The 6,000-nt window shown below is 40.8% G+C and overlaps 1 protein-coding gene across 12 annotated transcripts in view; it reads right to left on the bottom strand.

The window, feature by feature from the left end:
- The window catches only part of GBF1 (golgi brefeldin A resistant guanine nucleotide exchange factor 1), a 120,153-nt gene that overhangs the window by 46,272 nt on the left and 67,881 nt on the right, over positions 1 to 6,000 (bottom strand). Inside the window, exon 1 of one of the 12 annotated variants that reach the window (XM_040486277.1) lies at positions 1,963 to 2,019. The exons of the other annotated variants lie outside the window; for them this stretch is intronic. The gene's annotated coding sequence lies outside the window, so the exon portion shown is untranslated. Of the gene's footprint in view, positions 1 to 1,962; positions 2,020 to 6,000 lie in introns of those variants that run through there. 12 annotated transcript variants of the gene reach the window in all.

The raw sequence follows: 6,000 nt of genomic DNA, 5'->3' as shown, positions 1-6,000 counted from the left end.
GAGAAGGGTTGGGGTGGCAAGGAAGTTGTGACTATAAAGAGATAAGACAGAGTTTTCTGGGGCAATGAAACTCTTTTGAATCATGATTGTCACAGTGGTTACAGGGATCTACGTGTGTCTTAAAATTCATACAACTATACACTAAAAAAAGTCAATTTTACTATGATAATGAAAAGAAAAATATCTACAGAAAGAATTGTAGTCTATGAATCTCAGCTTACTTCATATGCAGAATGGCAACCACGTGATGCAGCCCAACAGTAGACCCTGCATTCCAAGAGTGAGGTCTGAAGATATCCAGATTAGGTGTAAAGGAATGGCCACCTGTGAAGGTGGACCTAAATTCAGAAATGTCCTTTCCCCTCAAGGATTTGTAGAAACGCTAGACTAGCATGGGGAGCTTATTTCTTCTCTCCATGGACTCTTCTAACCAATATTAGAAAAGATTTAAAATTGGAACCTATTCTTTCAAATTCTTCAGTTGAAGCAGCCCTGTAATGATAGATTACACTTCTGTCAACTTTGACTCCACTGAACATGGTTAGAGAAACTACAGTTTTGGTATAATACGTCATTTGGCTTTGGGTGCCTGCACCCTAGCATTCAATTTCTTGCTTTAACCTTTGAGAATTAGTTCCCCAAGGCCTAGGTAAGATAAAGGCAGTAAAAATATAGAGAAATACTTTACCAGGGAATAATTTATCTCCCATAATATTTGACACACAGGATATTAAATCCTACCTGGCTAAAGGCCCTTGGCAAAATTAACATCACTAAGGGAAGTGCTGACTTCTACTGCACATAGCCTCAAGGAAAAGAGTGGGGGGTTAATAAGCAAGGATAAGGAAGGGCGGTCATCTAGCACACAGACTCACCTATGTTCAAGAAGCACTTGGGACACTAAAGGCCCCTCTCCTACATAAACATGTACATCTACCTGCTGCAAATATATCAAGTCACAGTATATACACTATTATGTAGCCATGTCCCGCAAAAGTCTCTAATCCAGCATCCATTAGATTAGGTCTGAATTCTGCTGGCCGAGCCCCAGCCTCTCAGGGGGCTGGCATCAAATAGGGAGGCTGGAGTAGGGTTTCAAACACCTGTTTCAACTTTTTAAGTGTCTGATTCAGCCACTGTTCTCTGGCAGCAGGGACCCTGATGATGTGGGTTCTCTTCTCCTGCCAAATCCTTAACTTACAGAGCCTAGCTCCTCAGGGGAGAAAAAAGATAGACTGGGTGTTACAGCCACTTTGAAAAACTAATTCTTTTAAAGTTAAACACACATCTACTCTATGATTCAGTAACTTCACTCTTAAGTATTTACCCAAGAGAAACTAAAACATACATTCACAAAAATACTTGTATAGGAATATTTATAGCAGCCTATTCATAATGGACAAAAACTGAAACAATCCAAATGTCCTTTAGTAAGAGAATGGATAAATATTCTGTGGTTTATCCATACAATTGAAAACTACTCAGTAAAACAAAAAACAAACAAACAAAACAAAGATCAAAACAAACAAAAAACTAGTGAGACATGCAATTAGAGGGATGAATCCCAATGTGCTAAGTGAAAAGAAGCTAGATATAAAAGAGTATATCCTGTATGATTCCAACTATATTAAATCCAAAAACAAAACTGATCTATGATAATAGGGCACAGAAGGTGGTTTTGTGTGTATGTATGTGTCGGGGGTAATTTAAAGGGGGCATGAGGAAACTTTCTAGGGTAATGTTAATGGTCTATTTTTTTTTTTTTTTTGGTATGGTGGTTACAGTGGGTTTATATAAATATCAAAATTTATCAACTAAACACCTGAGATCTGTATATTGTATTGTATATTAATTATACTTCAATTTAAAAAAGGGACAGAGCTGGGAATTTGGGGTAAGCCTCTCCTACTGAGCATTATTTGGAAGAATGAAGATACAGAACAAACTTGGTTCCCAACTCACCATTCTGGGAGCAGAGGCTCAACAGCCAGCTGAGCTGCCACCTCAGTGCCCTTTGGGCAACCTTTGGGGAAAGAAGAGATTTTCAGGTGGTAACTGACATACCCTCATGGGCCCTGTGCTTCCCGAAGGAGTGTCACTGAAATGTCTTCAACAGTGTTTACTTCCCCATTGCTAAAAGTATAATCAGAGTTCCAATTTAGAAGAAAGTTCACATACAACAAAAGCTATGCCCTTAGTAATTACAACTCAAGTCTTCAAAAAAATTAAATTATAACCAGACTAACAGACAAGTAGGTCAGCACTCTAGTTTCAGAACCACCACTACTGTGTCAAGAGGCCTTGCATAAGACATGGCCTCTAAGCCACAGTGCTCTGTACAATGGACTAGAAGGCTTCTATGTTTCAATTTTAACTCTATCAAGGTATGATTTTATAACTCTTCTAAGTTCATGCAGCCTTCAGGATCAGATGGGATTCTCAGCAGTTACATAGACTCATTCTTTCACCTTAATGAGGATCTCCAGAGAGATCCTGTGTTATCATGTGAAATGATGTCTCCTTTCTAACACACTTAAGAGTTAGACTCAGAGAGAAAAGCAACAAATCTATGATGTGAGAAGCTGCTTAAACAGCAAACCCAAAGTGGGCATAGGATAAAAGAAGAGTAAATATCAGGATAAAAGAAGAGTAAATATCCTCAAAATCCAGTAGGAAGATTGGAGAAAAAATAAACAAATGTATGTTGAGTGCCTACTATGTGCAAGGTATGCAATGTACTAGTGGGCACCTTGCACACATTTCATAAGTCCTCACAAGAACGCTATTAGAAAGTTTTTATCTCCATTTTACAGATTAAAAAATAGGAGGTTCAAATAGGTCAAGTAACTGCCCAAGACCACCCAATGGTAGAGATGGGATCTGAACCCAGGTCTATCCAACTCCAAAGTTTATGCTTTTTTCCACAACCATCTGGCAGGAAGTAAGCTAGAGACCCTAGATCTTCAAGGGGGTCTGTAAATCCTAGCATTTTCTCCTTGCAAATAGCTCATTTCATCTATCTTGGGTAGCCCTTGACACTACACAGAAAAAAGGGTTAAACCTACAGTTAAGAAGAGGAAATTCCCTGGAAAATTGAAACACATGCTGTGGCTCTGACTAAATTTCACACCCGTTCTGTTGAGCAACATCCATAGTGTGTGAGAAAAGATTCCTCCCCCCACCCACCCCCCTACCCATACCCCTATCTTTTATGCATTCCATCACCTGCTGCCTTCCTTCAGACCAAGCTAAGGGGGAGGAAGGGAGGAGGACTATACATCTTTGCTTGGTGCATATTTAAGCCCAAGTTAGTAAACCCAGGGTGGGAAGAAGTACTATGTGAAAAAAAAAGAAAAGGAATAACATTTTATTTTATTTCTACTTGAACCAGCATAGGAGAGAGCTCTTGTGACAAGCCATGATGAGAGAAAGGGTTAGACTGGTGCTGGGGAGGAAAGGGGGAGGCTGTCCTTCCTGGAGAGTAGGCAGATTCGGAGAACAAGTACAATTTACACCTGTCCCCTTGTCTGGCATTCCATGATCAAGTGAACTCTGTATTTCTGTCCATGAGAGTTATGCCTCACCAAAGAGAACAAATGGGAAGGTGGAAGCATTTTTGTTTTTCCTCTGCTACCCTGTTCAACCAGATCCCTCCTTACAATAATAAATATAGTTATTTGGTACTGGAAGTTGACTAGACAAAAGATGGCTGTGGGAAACTAAGAGTTTAGAGTAGCTACTTAGTCTAAAAGAGGGAATTAATAAAGAAGGTAGGAACAAATTCCATTATGATAATTAGTCTTCAAAAACAGTCCCATACAGGGGTGCCTGAGTGCTCAGTTGGTTGAGCATCCGACTCGGTTTTGGTTCAGGTCATGATCTCATAGTTTCGTGGGTTCAAGCCCTACATCGGGCTCTGTGCTGCCAGCACAGGGTCTGCTTGGGATTTCAGTCTCCCTCTCTCTCTTCCCCTCCCCTACTTGCACTGTCTCTGTCTCTCTCAAATTAAACAAATAAACTTAAAAAAACAACAACAACAGTCCCATACCAACCCCTCACATGCCCATCCTCCAATCAAGAAGTAGAACTGGGGCACCTGGGAGGCTCAGTCAGTTAAGCATCTGACTTCAGATCAGGTCATGTTCTCGTGGTTCATGGGTTTAAGCCCTGCACTGGGTTCTCTACTGTCAGTGCCGAGCCTGCTTTGGATTTTCTTTTCTTTTCTTTTTTTTTTTTTTAATGTTTATTTATTTTTGACAGAGAGAGAGAGACAGAGCATGAGCGGGGGAGGGGCACAGAGAGAGGGAGACACAGAATCCGAAGCAGGCTCCAGGCTCTGAGCTGTCAGCACAGAGCCCAACGTGGGGCTCGAACCCACAGACCATGAGATCATGAACTGAGCTGAAGTCGGATGCTCAACTGACTGAGCCACCCAGGCGCCCCTGCTTTGGATTTTCTATCTCCCCCTCTCTCTGGCCCTCTCCCGCTCGCATGTAGGCTCTTCCTCTCTCTCCCCAAAATAAATAAACATTTTTTAAAAAGGTGGCAATAAAGATATTAAGGGGGAAAAAAAAAGAGGTAGAGCTTATGTCTGCTCCCCTTGAATCTGTTCTGTGAGTGCTTTGACAGATACAGTGTAGACAAAATGGCAATCTGAGACTTCCACATCTAGGCACTAAAATGGCCACACCCAGGCACTAAAATGGCCTTGAAGCTTCCATTTCTTCCATTTTGGAGATCTGAACTGTCGTGTACAAAGTATAAGCTACCCTGTGGGAGAGACAGGTCATGAGAAAAAGCCCTAGAGACTGGAGCATCACGTCAAAAGAAGCCACATGGTGCCAGACATCCAAGCAACAGCCACAGCTGACTTTAACCACAGAAGATACTCCGAGTGAGACTATTAGAAGAACTGCCCAGCTGAGCCCTAGTCGACCCATGGAATTTTGAGATACAATAAAATGGTTGTTATTTTAAGCCACAAAGGTTTGGAGTGGTTTGTTATACAGCAATAGATAACTGAAACAGCCGGCTTTTGTTAAAAATGAGGCTAGTAGTTCTTTTGTCCTGGCTGGGCAAGTAACATAAACTCTATTGCAGGAATACAGGAAAACCTATCCAATTTTAGTTAAAATAAAAGGAATTTATAATGGGGACAGGGGAAGAGTCCCATTCCCATTAGCAACTGAAAATAATACCTAAGAATAAACTTAAGAAATTTATGGGACAAAATGGGGGAAATTTTACTAGAGTCACAAAAGAAGTCTTGAACAAATGAAGAAGCCATAGCATGTTCCTGGTTTGGAAAGCCAAATATATTATAAAGATGCCAATTCTCTCCATATTAAGTTATGTTTTTGAATCAAATCAAATCAAATGGGAGTTTTTAAAAGAACCTAAATGACTTGGTATATGAAAGAACAACCAGACGAGGATAGCCAGAATATTTTTTAAAATAACTAATGACAGGGGCGCCTGGATGGCTCAGTCAGTTAGGCATCCAACTCTTGATTTTCAGCTCAGGTCATGATCTCACGGTTCATGGGTTCAAGCCCCACATTGGCTCCGTACTGACAGTGAGGAGCCTGTTTGGTATTCTCTCTCCCTCTCCTCTCTCTCTGACTCTCCCTGCTTATGTTCTCCCTCTCAAAAATAAATAAACTTGGGGCGCCTGGGTGGCTCAGTCGGTTGAGTGGCCGACTTCGGCTCAGGTCATGATCTCGCAGTTGACGAGTTTGAGCCCCACGTCAGGCTCTGTGCTGACAGCTCAGAGCCTGGAGCCTGCTTCCAATTCTGTGTCTGCCTCTCCCCTGCTCATGCTCTGTCTCTCTCTGTCTCAAAAATAAAGACAAACATTAAAAAAAATTTTTTTTTAGTAAATAAACTTAAAAAAAGAAAAGCAAAATAATGACAAAATTTGCAATATCATTTAAAAATGTATAATAAAGCTATAACAAGTTTATTACCAGCAAAAGAACAAGTAGGACAATATACAATATA

Source organism: Herpailurus yagouaroundi, unplaced genomic scaffold, assembly GCF_014898765.1.
Source record: "Herpailurus yagouaroundi ecotype Mexico unplaced genomic scaffold, PumYag 163, whole genome shotgun sequence".
In the NCBI taxonomy this organism is placed as follows: domain Eukaryota; kingdom Metazoa; phylum Chordata; class Mammalia; order Carnivora; family Felidae; genus Herpailurus; species Herpailurus yagouaroundi.
Note: the sequence above shows the minus strand (reverse complement) of the source record. Positions and strands in the feature narration are given on the sequence as shown.